This window comes from Danio aesculapii, chromosome 2, assembly GCF_903798145.1.
Source record: "Danio aesculapii chromosome 2, fDanAes4.1, whole genome shotgun sequence".
Classification (NCBI taxonomy): Eukaryota; Metazoa; Chordata; class Actinopteri; order Cypriniformes; family Danionidae; genus Danio; species Danio aesculapii.
Window position 1 is genome coordinate 13362546 of NC_079436.1, and position 17667 is coordinate 13380212.

The following is a 17667-nucleotide window of genomic DNA, read 5'->3' on the forward strand; positions in this document are numbered from 1 at the left end:
CCTGTTTCTTTTGTTATGAGCAAAAACAATAATGATGATCATACTTTTTGTTCAATCATTATGACTTACAACATGACATTAAGTAGGCTATAACAAGTTTAAATATCAAAAAAATCTTGTCTGGTGCAGTATATTAAAAACAAGAATCATTTGATGGACTATTAAAGGATCAATTATTAAACTTTTAACTTAGAAATAACTAACTATTACTCAGTAGTTACTGCATTTGAATTTAAATGTACTCGACCATCAGAAAAGTCTGTTTTATACAGTATGAATGGGAGTAGTATGAATGGAACTCGGATGTACTACATAAGCCATTTTCTCTTGTGCACCATGGGATAACATAGTGTCCATGGGATGCGCACTTCAGAATCTCAGATGTAGTAGGTCATAAGGGTACTTCTCGCATACTGTTTTTCGAATTCTATAAATTCTGACATATACTGTTTTTAGCATATACAGTATGGAAGTATGCAACTTCCATTCCGTAACCATCTGTTGTTACTATGTTTACAATATTAGAACATTTAGGATGATCACATAATCGTTGACATACTTTTAAAAGGTACTTGTGAGAATAAAAATACTGTTTCACTTTTTAATATTATGTGTTATGCTGAATGATAAAACATCAATTTACACAAATTTTGACTTTTTATGATTACAAATGTTATTGGAAACATTACACTTTACATGCAATTAGCATGCTTTTAGTGTATATAAAATTACTTTTGTAAATTTTTATTTGACCACGTATGCCTTCGTTTAAAAGTTTGGGGTCAGGAAGATATAAACTTACATTTTAAAACATGTTAAAGTTGTAACCGGTTATTTAAAGTTGCAATATTTCACAATATTAAGTTCTGTTTTTGCTGAAAACATCTAAAAAAAATAAATAAAAGTTAACTATATTTTTTATCATGCATGTTTAAAAATGAAATGATCCAAAGTATTTGGTTACATGTCATTTACATTTATTTAAGTAGCAGCCTAATGCAAGGGTTTTCAACCTGTGGGGAGCGCCCCACTAGGGGGCGCGAGAATTTGAGGCGTGCACTCGAGTAAATTAGGATGGCGATTTTTATGCGTTCACAAGAGTGAATCTGATTAACATTAGTTCCACAGCTAACTATCCACAGCAAATCTGAACATTTATGTGCTGACATGGAAAGCACAACACACTCAAGTCTAAATGAACTTTTACTACTAGCTAAATATCAAGAAATATTATTTCTATAACATTAAAGAGCAAAGAAAAAAGCTACAAGACAGACCAAATAAGTGTGTTACATAAACTGCCTCACCATTAAAAACAGCCTTGACAACAGCAAAACTACTTTGTCTTTGATATATAGTGTCTATCTGCGTAAATCTGATTACCACGTTATTTGATGCCTCTCTACAAATATTATTACATAATAACAAGATAGCACATGATGAATTAAACATGCTCTTACTGCTCCAAAAAGATATAATAATAAAAAAAGATGGATGTGAAATGTAAACAATAGAGCGAACATTTTAGGAGAAAGGAAAGAAATATCACACTTTTTGGGTAATATAAATATTAAACCAAAAGTAAAAATTACAACAATAACGTTGCTTTACCCCAACTCTCAATTTGATCTGAGCTGATGGCATATTACAAACAAGTTATAGTAAAACAGACACCGAATACTTATAGATGATTAAAAAAAATAACCAATACAGTGTCCCTTCTTCCATTTACATTTTTCTGAAATCCTCATTTTAAATAAATAACAATCAAGAAACGCAACAAAACTAATGTAACAATTTTATATTTTGTTTATAAAATATATTAACACTACATGTTGACAATTATGGCCCAGGAAATGTTTTAATTGATGACCGAATAAGTTTGTTATTTATTTTACTTAATTTCATAAAATGTTTTTACTTGCACTCACCGGCCACTTTAATAGGTACACCTGTTCAACTGCTCGTTAAAGCAAACTTCTAATGAGCCAATCACATGGCAGCAACTCAATGCATTTAGGCATGTAGACATGGTCAAGACAATCTGCTGCTGTTCAAACAGTGTATCAGAATGGAGAAGAAAGGTAATTTAAGTGACTTTGAACGTGGCATGGTTGTTGGTGCCAGACGGGCTGGTCTGAGTATTTCAGAAACTGCTGATCAACTGGGATTTTCACACACAACCATCTCTAGAGTTTACTCTAGGGTTATAAGTCCGCATAAGTGTGCTCTATAATACAATAGCTGCTTATCACTGCCATAATTCCGTCTTAGTATTTAATGTTTGTGAAGTGAAAAGATTAGGTTTATGAGTTCATGTCTTCATGAGACTGCAGATGCTGAAAAAACCCACAAGCATCACTCGTGCTTGAGTAAGTGCAGTAAATGAAACCACACAACTCATTGACTGAACACATGCACATTTGTGAATTCATATTTAAACAGCGGTCTATTCATGCTCGTAGTAAATAACTGAAATTCTGTCATCATTTTTTCATTTTGTTCTGAAACGGACTTAATTGCTTTTTTCTTTGTAAAGGGATAGGCTTAGCAGAGTTCACACACTGCTTCTTTTCCTATACAATGAAAGTCAATTGTGACCAGCGGCTGTCAAATGAGACATAAAAGTAGTTCCTGCGACTCACAACATCTCTTTGTCTCCTGAAACCATGATAGCTTTCCTCGATTAACAGCTCAGGTATCATTTGTGTTTGTGTACAGTTTCACATATGACAGCAGTGGGAGTATTTTCAGTAAATAACATTCTACTGACTTATATCATCATATGACTTCTGATGACTTGCAAAATAGTGAGCAGTAAACTCTTACTTTCTGGTGCTTGACTGCTTATGGTCCCCTCTTAACTGGTGGTGGAAATAGTAACAAAAACATACTTCCAACCAGTGCTTTTTACAAATATTGGAAGAGCAAAGTGTTCCTTGGGGATCATGTGTCAAATCATACTGCCAACAATAACACCTATGTACATTTTTAGATGATTAAAAAAAAGCAATGTTCATCTTTCTCTTCTTTACCCTATCACATGTACGATCACACCAGTGTGATCATGCTTGGCTGTTTCCTGAAACATACAATAACACCGGTGTGATTAGAATGTTAAGAGTGCAAGTCATTAACTGCTAAAATTCAAATCTGACGAAGCACGCTGAGGCACAGAAAGAGGTGCGCAACACTGGTCATAAATTACAATTTATCCGCACTTTCAAAAAAATAAAAAACTTATTTTAAAACAAATTTATTTTAGGTTTCAGACATTCAAATACACATAACCGCAAGCAAAACAAATCATTTAAGGTTTGTAAAATACACGCGGATGTCTATAGAGACGGCAATAATAATTATTTGTAATAATAATTACAAATAATAATAATATAATAATAATTATTTAACTAGACGATGTGCTTTGTTCACGAAAGATACACACTGTTTATGTAACTAGAACATTTTATCTATTCCTCTCCCATATAAACAGTTGCTTACCTTCATGTATTTCGCCAGAAAATAAGGAATAAACATGACATACATTCAGCAGCTCGAATCTCTCCTGCGTTTGCTAGAAGAGATAAAGCTGCAAACGGAAGTTAACGAGAAGTATTAATATTATTTATTAAATTACGCATTAAATGTATTTTATTAGCATCTACCCCTACTTCAACCCTAAACCCAACCCTTACAGTTATGTAAAAATATTATTTGTTTTACAGTGTCACAAAAGTTAATCTATAGTGATGCAAGTATCCTCAGCTGTATCCCATCTAGACCTCACCAAGCTGCAGTAGACGATGAAGTCCAGATTGGACATAGGTGAGGATACTCACAAGAAGTATAAATAAATATCAGTATTGCATACCTAGCTAACCACATAGAGACTGTGTCTGTTCCTCGTATTATTAGATCAAGAAACAAACGTACTGTGTGCTCCAGAAATAATCTATTAAGAATTAAACCAGAAAAAACACTAAAAAGTGAAAATACAAATTTCATGAAGCTTGGTCTCCTAAACATCAGGTCACTAGCACCTAAAGCACTTATCATAAATGAAATAATAACAGATAACAATCTTAATGCACTCTGTCTCACTGAAACCTGGCTGAAACAAAATGACTATATTAGTTTAAATGAGGCAACTCCTCCAGGATTCTTATATAAACATGAGGCTCGTCAAACTGGTCGTGGTGGTGGAGTCGCGTCAATCTTTAGTGATATTCTTAATGTTAATCAGAGAAACGGACTTATATTTAGCTCCTTTGAAGTACTAGCGCTTAATGTTGTCCTTCCAAACACTATGCAAAAACCTTTGTTATCTCTCGCTCTAATCACCATATATAGACCCCCAGGACCCTATGTCAATTTTCTAAAAGAGTTTTCTGATTTTATCTCTGACTTACTAGTTAAAACTGATAAAATACTAATTGTAGGAGACTTTAACATCCACATAGATGACGCTAACGACACATTAGGGCTCGCGTTTACGGACTTGCTGGTCTCACTAGGAATAAAGCAAAATGTTATTGGTCCAACCCATCGCCTAAAGCATACACTAGATCTAATTCTGTCTTATGGAATTGAGGTCATTGATGTAGACATTATACCACAAAGTGATGATATTACAGACCACTACCTCTTACTATATAAGCTGTGTTTACCTGAAATTAGCAGATCCGCTCCGATATATCGTCCTAGTAGAACTATTGTTTCGTCCACTAAAGATGAATTTATAAATAACTTACCTGATCTTTCTCTACTTCGAAATGCACCCGCAAACGCAAATGACCTTGATGTAGTAACCAGCAGTATGGATGCCATCTTTACTAGCACTTTAAATACTGTGGCACCCATCAAACTAAAAAAGGCTAGAGAGAATAAATCTACACCGTGGTATAATAGTCAAACCCGCGCTCTCAAAACAGCAACCCGTGCCCTGGAACGTAAATGGAAAAAAACTAATTTAGAAGTTTTTAGAATTGCATACAAAGACAGTATGTCCAGCTATAGGAGGGCTTTAAAATCTGCCAGGGCTGAGCACCTCCGCAAACTGATAGAAAATAATCATAACAATCCTAGATTCTTATTTAACACCATTGCTAAATTAACAAATAATCGGTCATCTTTGGAACAAAACGTTCCACCGCAAATTAGTAGTGATGACTTCATGAATTTTTTCAGTGATAAAATAGAAGGCTTTAGACAGAAAATAGGAGATATTAAACTTTCTGCACCGCCTTATACTTCAGATCCAGTAAACACGTCTCTGAATCTAAATAACCTACAGTGCTTTAAAATCATAGAACAGGAAGAGCTAGACAAAATTATAAATAGCTCTAAATCAGCTACGTGTATATTGGACCCAATTCCAACAAAGTTACTGAAAGAATTGCTACCTGTTATAGGAGAACCTCTTCTTAACATTATCAACTCTTCTTTATCCTTAGGCCATGTTCCAAATCCTTACAAGTTAGCTGTTATTAAACCTATTATTAAGAAACCACAACTGGAACCCAGCAACTTAGCTAATTATAGGCCTATTTCAAATCTTCCATTTATATCTAAAATACTAGAAAAAGTTGTTTCTGCTCAATTATGCTCCTTTCTGCAGACCAACAATGTTTTTGAAGTGTTTCAGTCAGGTTTCAGAGCCCATCACAGTACAGAAACTGCATTAGTGAAAATAACCAACGATTTACTCTTAGCTGCTGACCAAGGGTGCATCTCGCTATTAGTTCTACTCGATCTTAGTGCGGCATTTGACACCATTGACCATGGTATCCTTATTAATCGCTTAAAGTCTACAGGTGTCCAGGGACATGCCCTACAATGGTTTAAGTCATACTTATCTGACCGTTACCAGTTTGTGAATATTAATGGACAGCCTTCACAAATCAGCCCAGTAAAATACGGGGTGCCTCAAGGATCAGTTTTAGGCCCTTTGCTGTTTACAATATACATGCTACCCCTGGGAGACATTATTAGAAGACATGGGATCAGCTTTCACTGCTATGCAGATGATACTCAATTATATATTTCAACTAAACCTGACGAGACGTCTAATCTGTCCAAGCTAACTGAGTGTATTAAAGATGTTAAAGACTGGATGACCAACAATTATCTTCTCTTAAACTCAGACAAAACAGAATTATTACTTATTGGGCCTAAATCCTGTACACAGCAGATCTCACAACTCGACCTACAATTAGAGGGATACAAAGTTAGCGTTAGCTCTACTATAAAAGATCTGGGTGTCATATTAGACAGTAATTTAACTTTTAAAAATCATATATCCCATGTCACAAAAACTGCTTTCTTTCATCTGAGAAATATCGCTAAGTTACGAAGTATGCTATCCATCTCAGATGCAGAAAAGCTAGTCCATGCTTTTATGACTTCTAGGCTGGACTACTGTAATGCACTGTTTGCTGGCTGCCCAGCATCCTCTATTAACAAACTTCAGCTAGTACAAAATGCAGCTGCCAGAGTTCTTACCAGGTCTAGAAAATTTGATCACATCACCCCAATTTTATCCTCCTTACACTGGCTGCCTGTTAAGTTTTGTATTGAATTTAAAATATTGCTTCTTACCTATAAAGCTTTAAATAATCTAGCTCCTGTTTATCTAACCAATCTTCTGTCTCGCTACAATCCAACTCGCTCTTTAAGGTCTCAAAAGTCAGGGCTCCTGGTAGTACCTAGAATAGCAAAGTCGAGTAAAGGAGGTCGAGCCTTCTCATTTATAGCTCCTAAACTCTGGAATAGCCTTCCTGATAACGTCCGAGGCTCAGACACACTCTCCCAATTCAAAACTAGATTAAAGACCTATCTGTTCAGTAAAGCATACACTTAGTGCACCACTTGGGGGCTCCCACACAGGTTATGCATCTTGTTGATATACACTGTGAACATCAGCTACGCTAATTATTTTCTTTATTCTCCATTTCCACCTGGGGATACTCTTCCCGAGGCCCTCAGACTATGCAGAGTCACTGACTCGATCCAAGACCAATGATGAGATGATCCCAAGGTTTTTTATATCCTGGACCTGGCCGAATCCTGAGCAGCTACTGTGATGGTCATGGAGGAGTGGAGAACATGAGACTGATTCCTGTGACGCTACAGAGACAGACGAGTCTTCGCTGAGGCCAGCTTCCAGCCTCCGCCACTGAGACTACAGCTCTGCACAAACGTTTGGCCAGCGGAGAAATTAAAATGGTCGTGCCCAACTGAGCCTGGTTTCTCTCAAGGTTTTTTTTCTTCACTTCCGCCTTTAGTGAAGTTTTTTTTTCCCTCTCCGCTATCGCCACTGGCTTGCATGGTTCAGGATCTGTAGAGCTGCGCATCGTTGGATTTGCTCTTCAATATTTGGACTCTCAGTAGTGATTATTAAACCACACTGAACTGAGCTAAACTGAACTGAACTTAAACACTACAAACTGAACTACACTGTTCCTATTTACTGTGACCTTTTATGTGAAGCTGCTTTGACACAATCTACATTGTATAAGCGCTATACAAATAAAGGTGAATTGAATTGAATTGAAGTATAATATTATTTATTAAATTATGCGTTAATTGTATTTTATTATTGTCTACCCCTACTTCAACCCTAAACCCAACCCTGACAGTAATGTAAAAATATTATTTGTTTTAGTGTCACAAAAGTTATGCTACATTGACTAGGCATGGGACAATAACCGTTTTCAAGGTATACCGCGGTTTGGAAAAGTCAAGCTTTTAAAACTGCCAACATTATCTGTACTACCGTTCCCAAGGTATGTGTTAGATTTTATTTTTATTTACATTTTTTTAGGACAACAGTATCTCCAGCAGAAAAAAAAAAATCTAAACATGCTGTTTTAAATTGTAAAGAAATCTGTGTTTTTGAAGCTAATGAAGACAGCAGAAGTCAATGATTCATTTCATTTATTTAGCCTGACTTGTTTACTGCTCCAAACTATTATAAATCTTTCAAAAAATAAAATATATTGTTTTCAAAGGGGAAAAAAGTTTTTTTTTTACTCAGACATTTAAAAAGAAATTAAGAGCAGTAATCACAATACCGTGATACTGTGATTTTTTTTATCCAAGGTTATCATACAGTCAGAATCTTATGCTTACCGTCAGAATCATGCTGCAGGAGATGGTGAAGTCCAGATAGGATACAGCTGAGGAAACTCAGTACAATTAATGCCTTACTAATTTAATAAATAATATAAATACTTCTCGTTACAGTCCGATCGCAGCTGTATCCCTTCTAGCGACAACGGCGGTGCCTATTACTCGTCATGTAACAAATAATATGATCATTATTAAGGCGCTTAAAACACAAACTATATGTTCAATTAAATATTTGAGAATCGGAGTATCAGTATTTTCACAATATAATCAGAACATTTGTTGATATTTACAGAAACGGGCAATAAGACACAAAATATGATACATATATAGATCACTGGAGCTGGTGGGTCACGTGATAAACTTGAAGCGCTGCCTTTAGAATGCAATGGAATCTAAGTAACGGTCAAAAGAAAAAAAAAATCATGCGGGAGGGTCAGCTGGAGTATTTAAAACTCACGCATGAAATAGTTAATGGAGAATGTTCTTTTGCATTAAGATCCCCAATTGGTGGTGGTAATTGTCAACTGTCAATAAACCCATCAAGAAGAAGAAAATGGCATATTACATTATCAATGACACATCGATAATTTATGGTGCATTTACAGCATCAGAGTAACGGCAAATAAACACACTTACTAATGGAATTACGTTCTCTGTAATAAGTAATCAAATACATTATAATTCCTCATGTTACAATGCTAATAACGTTACGGACAATAAAATGCAGCATTGTTGACATATAATTTTCAATTGAGCTCACCGAACTGGGTAGGCTATCTATCTATTAGTCTCCCTTGGCCTGCTCTGGTGTGTGTGTGTTCTGGGGGAGGAGGTGGAGCACATAACTGATGATGATTGGTGTGTGTGGATGTGTAGGAGAGGGACAACCACATAACTGATGATTGGCTAAATATGCAAGAGACGCTTTCAAAGGGGTAGACGGAATGATTGCATTAAAGCAATTGATCAATAGTAAAGCAATTTAATTAATCAATAACAGAAAAACAAGTCAATCATGTTAGTATATTTTTACTAAATAAATGAATTAGAATTTTAATAATACATTAGTAAATGTTGAGCTATGATTAATAAAAGATTATTAGTTCATGCAAGTAAACACATTAACTAATAATAAGTAATAAAATCTTCCTGTAAAATATTATTCTTTACATCAGATGAGCTTAATTTTACATTTTTACATTTTTAAATTATACAATTTTTAAAGTTTTACATTTTAAACATGCATGCATGCATCCATTATATATAATATATATATATATATATATATATATATATATATATATATATATATATATATATATATATATATATATATATATATATAATGGATGGTTTTATTTATAATGGATGGTAATGGTTTAAACCGTCAACCAGGTTTAAATCCAAGTAGCCAGCACGTACTAACAGCCCATCCGGTTAGTAATTATTAGAGCAGACTGTGTTGCACGGCTGTTTGAATGCATTCATCCACAGTTGGTTCTACACTAGAGCAAATCTGATAGAATACTTTTTCGACCACCTCTGGCAGCCCTTTCAGCCCCACAGTTGGCAAAAACAAAAGCTCAAGAAAAAGCACCTCAGCAGGTGAGGGAGATGGAGCCTAGCGCACACAACCCTCTTCAAGTCTGAGCAAAACACCTCCTACTCCAAGAGCAAAAGAAGCATGTCAGCCACTTGGGCTTCGTTTAAATAAAAAACGGTCTAGTGAAAACAGTCAGAAACGCTTGCATTTTAAGTTAAATGTGCACACAACAAATTTTTCAAAAATAAGCCGTCTTTACACCTGTAAAAATGGCCAAAACCATCATGTTACACATTTGAGGCCAGTATTTGACACGATCACCTTGTTAGTAAACAGTACCTTTAAAGAAATGACAATGTGATTTGCTGTTGTCGGTGGCTCTGCACTGATGTTTAAGCAGAATGCGCAGTCTGTAAAAGATGCGCCGCTACATTTGGTTGTAAAGTTACTAAAGCAAAAAGGTTTTGACCACCAGGTGTCCCAAGCACATCAAAAATCTATACTGTAATTAGGTACCAATCGATACGGAAATTTTAAACATGTCCATTTCCCGCTGACATTTGAGCGCTGTTGAGCACGTTCTTAAACACCACTGATTTGCCAATGGGTTCACATGCTCAACAGAAATGACTGTGACTGACCTTGAAAGTCATCAGTTGACTGAACTCACTGTTTACTGTGGCCCTGTTTACACTACGTTTTAGTTTTAAAACGCATAAGTTTTGCTACGGTTACGCCATTCATCCACACTACGCTACGAGTTTGAGCGCCGAAAATGGAGCTTTGAAAACGCTGAAGAGGCTGTTTTCATTCTAAAACGCTGCTGCTCCATGTTAGTGTGGATGGGGGAAAACGGAGACATCTGAAAATGCTTCTGATTGGGGCTTGTTCCTCAATATTAAGTAGCCTACACACAAGTCAGTCCTGCATCCAATCCTTGTAAGTTAAGACTTCGCAAGTTTGATTTATGAAACAAACTCCAGAGGACATGTCGGGTAAATCTTCGAAGGAAACAGTGTACTTTTTAACCTCATTCACATCACCGTGGCTACGTTGTTTCACCATCTTAACAATAAAATGAAAACACGATATGAGGAACTGCCTATTTTTATTTTGATATTAGCAACTTAACAGACCCCAAAAATGTTGAGGCGTCATGTACCTACATATTTATATGCCCATCATCTTCACTGTATGCATATTTAAAACAAAACGGAGCCTATTACATTACTGGCTCCTTTCATTTTCATAGAAATTACGAAACATACCCTCTCTTTGGCTGAATATCAGTTTTAATAACCAATAATGGCCATTATAAAAGTACAAGTTATAATAAGTTTATACAATATAGGAAATAAATGCAAGCAACCAGTCAAATGTGCAGAATCAGTGTACGCGGTTACATTATTTATTTGAGCCAAAACACGTTACCTGAGAACAAGTAATAGATTCAAAAGACCAAAGTCGAGGAATGTGTTGTTAGATATAGACAACAAGATGAATTAAATATCAAGTTTAACAAATATAGTGAGATTAGACCCAGCGGTTGATCTGTGATGAATAGATCAGTCTCTCATCTGGGTAGATATGCTGCAGTGCATGGCAGTGTGGACGTGTGTGTGGTCATGTTATGCGAGTTTTCAGCGGTGTAATATAGACGCAGAGTTGTTCAAAAACACTGGGTGAATTGCCAGTGTGGACGCCGATCATTTCCACTCTAAAATGCCGTTTTAAAACTAAAACGTACTAGTGTATACGGGGCTTGAGTGTAACTACAGACACAGGGATACTGGAGCGTTTCAAACCCGCAAAGATCAGCTGGTTTGTCTAGCAGCTGACATACGACTGACGAAGCACGGCTTTAAAATGCTCTATCAATTGGTAACAAATTCTAGTATCTGACTAATATAAGGCGTTGTTTTCCGTTCGGTTTCATTGTCAGTGTACTTCAGAATGAAAGATGGATCAACATGAGAACTTCATGGTGATTAATATGTTTGAATTCAAGTACATTGAACATAAAAATTCATGGAATTACACATCTGTTAAAGAATATTAATTTGTTCATTAATTATGAATGTTCTTTAACCTTCAGGAAGACATTATAATTATGTGTGTGAAATATCAAAGCATAACGGTATTAACTCGTCATTCATCTAATCATTCGGTCTTGGAGAGAAGAGAAATGATCGTGTCCAACTGAGCCTGGTTTCTCTCAAGGTTTTTTTCCCTTCGCTTTCGTCAATTGATGAAGTTTTATTTCTCGCCACTGGCTTGCTTGGTTTGGGACTTGTGGAGCTACGCATCGATGGATTTGCTCTTCAGTGTTTGGACTTTCAGCAGTAAAAACTAAACCACACTGAACTGAACTAAACTAAACGGACACGGTTTCAATTTACTAGAACTATGTTAAGCTGCTTTGACAATCTACACTGTAAAAGAGCTATAGAAATAAAGATGATTTTAATTTAATTAATTTGTTTGAATAAATATTTATGCATATAAATTTAGTTTTACCAATATTTTTGAACGTCTCATTTATTGTTAGTAGGCTATTATATTGTCCAATCACCCTGCTGCTGCCTGCCAGCTGCAATTATCAATTAAATGTTTTTTTTTTCCATTTCATATATAAATATTCATCAACATATATATAATAATTATCATTTATTTTTCATATATCATGATATAATATTAAGACTTTAAACCTCACACCTAGTTCTTCTCAACATTACTTTAAACTGACTAAACCAATCTAGTGAATGGAAACAAATAATGTTTTATTATCAAAGTTTAAGAGGAGCACCTTACAATTTTATAATAAGATAATTTTCCTACCACAAGGCCTGACTGATTTTAGTAATTAAGCTAATTAATTAAGGGGCAGTGTTTCTACAGCTTTCACCCAGTTAAATTTAAGACTTTAAAACATTAAGACCATTATGAATGAAATTTTAGACTTATACAGGGGTAAATGGTAAGGATTTTATTTTTTTTCGAATATCCCATTTAGAAAAGATTTTCACTTGCCCTATCAAAAATGATTAAAATTTAATACCATAATAATATTAATTTAGTTTGAATATTTTTCAATTAATTTTCAAATATATCCATTCACAAACCCTATAACCCTTACCAAGACTAGAACAAAACATAGCTGTCATTTACAATAATAATAATTTAATAATAAAAAATATAGATCAGGTCAGTACCATTAGCAGAAACTAAATAGAGAACTTTTAAACAAAGTTACTGTAAAGAAAGCAATTAAGTTATATTTTTAAATACAAAGTTAAAAGTTTAATTGAGATGGATTGTTGGTGAATGTATGAGTGTAATGGCCAGATAAGACATTAAGACTTTTTAAGACCGCACGGATACCCTAGGGGGTAATTTACACTACGGGTCAAAAGTTTTAGAACAGTGTGAAATAATAAAAATGTTCTTCTGCTGAACAAGCCTGCATCTGTTTGATCCAAAGTACTATTTTCTCCATTTAAAATAGCCATTTCTATTTGAATATATTTTAAATTTGATTTATTCCTGTGATTTCAAAGCTGATTTTTTTACATAATTACTCCACTCACATGATCCTTCGAAAACATGTCAAATACGCATAACTATATATCTAATTATATGCAAGTGTGAACTCGTAAATTGGGTGGGGGGGGGGGGGGTATGCAGCAACCAAAAATGTTGTCGTCATGTGAACGAAGCACGTACAGTGCTCAGTTAATTGAGTACAACCCATTTTGAAAATGAATATTTTTATCCATTTCTCAGTGAATATAGGCAATGTATTTTGGTGCATTTAGACAAAACATATTTATTAAACAGATATATTTATTAAAATTATATTTCTGTCACCAAACATATTTAGAAATTGAAAGATAATACAATTAAATTCAAACAAAATTTTGCAAAATAAAACCTACAAAATTTCAACATTTTTCATTTTTTTTTGCTTCTCTTGATTTTTCCTCTTTTTAAAATGTTGTATTTAATATTTTTCTATCACATATAAATTTGGGTGTACTAGTTTTTGGACCATTATCATAAGTTATTTTGTAGATACTCTCCAGATTTGGCTTCAGTAGTGACTAATCTAATGTATATGCACAAATATAATATTGTATAGCTTCTTATTTAAAAAAAATATGAATTTAAAAGATAGATTTGTGAGGGGTGTACTTATATATGCTGAGCACTGTACATATACAAAGATCATGTTTACCTGTATAATACAAAAATGCACAACCACAAAGAAAGCATACAAATAAATATATTGCAGCAAATTAGACAGTTCCTCGAGACGTCCCAGCAGAGTAACGACAGGCAAATTAACACATTTAACCATGAACATATTCAACAAAAATCTGACAACAAGATAGTGTCACATAGTAACACTCATTCATTTATCAGCTTAGACTTTTTCTTCAGTAGAACATTAATGAACATTTTTAGCTGAAACTGTAATCCTTAATGATTCACAAACTGCAAGTGAGCCGCAAACAGGACTTTGAGAGTCAAAATAAATATATTTTACCATACATAGGATAAACTAAATTATTACCTGTGGTTACTGACTACAGAAGTGTTATGAAGCATAACAACCACCCTGTGCAAGGAATTGAACATTACTTGCAGAATGACTTGAAACCACAGCATTGGCAAACAGTAGGCTATGGACTCTGAGAACTTCCTGTCACATAATGAAGCACATTTGGGCTCAAATTCTCATATATGCCGACTGTTCCATTACAGTGGGTAAACACAACAGGACGCTTGTTTCAGTCATGCTTTAAAGTCTTTAGTTTCTTGAACATACGAATAGTTTTGCTTTATAAAATGCCATGCGAATTCATTTTGTTTTGACTGCATGTTTGTTTGTTTGTCTTTCGACTCACAAGATGCTGATAAACATTGACTTGCTTGGTATGATTCACCAAAACCAGTTTGGCTAAAAATCTTTTATATTGTTCAACAAAAAAGAAGACATCGAAATCTCATGACCTGAGAGAAAATACAACAAATGTGGAGGTAAACCATCCCTTTAACATGGCAGAACAAATTAATTTACAAGTATTCACTTGGTCTGATACCTAGCCAAAACTGAGACATCTAAACGGTTTCAAATGTTACTTAATTGCCGGTTCCTTTCACTTGTAGCCAGTGTACATCTTTAAATCAGCCTATTAGTTTAATGTAACGTGGCGGTTTTAAAATTGACCGACTGGAATGCTCCACATCCATATGGCGGTCGTCCGCTGCATCTATCTATTCCGTTCTTCAAAGCACAACTGACTTACACCAACAGCAACAGACGAGAACAGTGCGATAATGTTTTATCTGTCTATTAGTATGCACACAAGGCTGTGGTTAAGGTGATGTCCCGATAACTTCATGTTTGCATTTCTCAGACTGAGAGCGCAGGCAGGCTAACGGTTTACCCTCCCCTTTACTTCACACAGAAACCAGCAGACTGCTCGCAAGATAAACACAACATAGCCTAACCGATACATTTCGACAAGCCACACCACACCACACAACCCGAGTCTGGAACGCTAACTGGGTTTTTAAAATATGGCAGAAATATGCATAATGGAAAATATGAGGGATTATATGCGCTCAGGGGCCTAAAGCAAAGCGCTCATTCAGCTAGCCAGCCACACACAAACACAGTCCAGACGTGCTAAACTCATTCACAAGCATACAGCGTTTGATTGTCCTTTAAGAACATTCATAAAATCGAACATGCGATGTTTGCGTCACCGAGTTCGTTCGTCGCTAAGATTGAACAGTACAAAATAACGTAAAAACAGCCGTCCGGTATAACGCATAAAAGATAAATCCTTATTTCCACCGGTTTGCTTTTACATTACCTGTCCACATCAGTCGTCAAAACCCTCGGGATAAAGTGTTATCGACCACATTTTTCTTGCCCTCCGCCGTTACCGTCCATCCTTTTTTTGATACAGTTTACGAGGATACTTTGTTACCTTCTCAAAGCAGCGAGAGTGAAGCTGCGTGTTGGTTTATTTGGGAATCACCCTCCCCTCCTCTAACTCCCTTTCTCTCCCTCTACTTGCCGTGTTAAGTGGGAGGTGTACAATAATGCTCCTTACCACATTCGTGTCTCAAATTCTAGTAAGCAAACTCCATAGAGGACATTTTAAACACGTTTTTGGGGACATCATACGCACTGATGATGTCTGCACATTCCAAAAATGCGATGTAGCTTCAAGGTCTCAGCGAATCCTTTTAACGAATCGACTGAACAAGTTTACAAACCCAGTCCGAATCTTTCAAAGCTTTCGACTCATTGAACTCTCTATGAAAAGCCGAACCGAGCTAGAAGAGAGGAGCCTGGTTTTAATATTAGCAATAACTTTTCTTATTGTATGCTACAGTGCAAAATACTTATACAATAGGCTACTTATGACCATTTATATAGGAGAAATGTTACTAATACATTTAAAAATAATAATAACCTAATTAATAAATGTACTGACATTCAGCATTACGAAAATTAAACATCTGATTAGTGTAGCAAAACCAATGTTAATTTGTGGTCACTATAGTTTAACTATACCATAACCAGAGATTCCAATAGAGATAAAGGCCTTTTTTCTTCTTCTTTGTCTGCATGTATGCAACAAAATATTTCAATAATAGATTAATGTTGCTAATTGTACATTAATGCCGCGAGACCAGAATAAAAAAAAAAAAAAAAAAAAAAAAAAAAAAAAAAAAATATATATATATATATATATATATATATATATATATATATATATATATATATATATATATATATATATATATATTCACAAATAGACATATGACCTTTAATAGTGCATAGCCTTTCTATAGGTTATAATAACAGAATCACTGGATTCGCAAAAACTTAGTCAAGCAAGTCGCCAAACTGAAATAGTCCTACCTCATTTTTGTTGTGCCTTCAGCAAATATTTGGAACAGTGTTTGTCACATGAGTGCTTTGAATATATATACTGTTATCTGGCAGTTTCATGCCAATGAATGCATCTTTTCATCGGCGGTTCGTCTTTCTGTTCCCCACGTGGCAGTCTCTCCTCGTCAGCTATTGCATTATATCTTTGCAATTGTGTGCTCATGATGAGCTCGGTTTGTCTTTTATATATGCAATTGGGCAGCGTTTTCGTTACACGTTTGTTTAGAGCAGCTCTACAGATGTTTTGGACCTTTTTTTTTTAACTGGAAAGACAGCCATAGTTTTAGGCTACTTAACCTAATTGATTTTAATTTATTTGCACTGTGGTATAGATTAGGTCATGTTATTTGTATTATTTATATATTTTTAAAATATGAAACAATAAATCCAGAAATACATTAATGTGACATTTTTAGATATGTTAGAATAATTTGAATCTGAAGACTAAATAACAGATTTGTGTTAGAATGACTGCACCCCTGGTTATTTCTTAATTTAAGCAGTAGGCCATGACACATTTAACAGTTAAAGGGATAATTCACTGCAAAATAAATAAAACATGTAATGTATTTATAAACTTGTTCCTATCTTTAAACACAAATTTCACTCCAAAATAAAATAAAAAATTATTTATTCACAAAATTTTTCTTTCTTATTTTAAACACAAAATGAAACCTTTAAAAAAATGTTAGAAACCAATAGACTTAGTCATAGTATTTGTTTTCCTACTATGGATGTCAGTGGCTAACGGTCTCCTGCATTCTTCTGAATGTTTGTGTGAGTTCAGTGTAATCGATTGCAACAAACCATTTAAGTTCAAAAACTAATCTTCATGATTACTGTGGACTTACTCCATTTGAGTAAATGAAGCAATTTGAGCACAGTAAAACCCAATAAATGAAGAGAACTCAAACCAACTGAGTACTGTAAAACCCAATAAATTAAGGCAACTCAAACCGCTTGAAAAAAACGTTTGCAACAAACCATTTGAGTTAAAAAGCTAATATATATGAACTGTATA

The 17667-nt window shown here is 34.8% G+C and overlaps 1 protein-coding gene across 6 annotated transcripts in view; it reads right to left on the bottom strand.

Annotated features, from left to right (window-relative positions):
- The window catches only part of st3gal3b (ST3 beta-galactoside alpha-2,3-sialyltransferase 3b), a 136480-nt gene extending 119732 nt beyond the window's left edge, over nucleotides 1-16748 (bottom strand). The window contains exon 1 of one of the 6 annotated variants that reach the window (XM_056473184.1): nucleotides 16617-16748. The gene's annotated coding sequence lies outside the window, so the exon portion shown is untranslated. Of the gene's footprint in view, nucleotides 1-15555; nucleotides 15753-15798; nucleotides 15887-16616 lie in introns of those variants that run through there. The other 5 variants (XM_056473175.1, XM_056473170.1, XM_056473192.1 and 2 more) reach the window with 5 other exon arrangements.
- Between the last annotated feature and the right edge of the window lie 919 nt (nucleotides 16749-17667).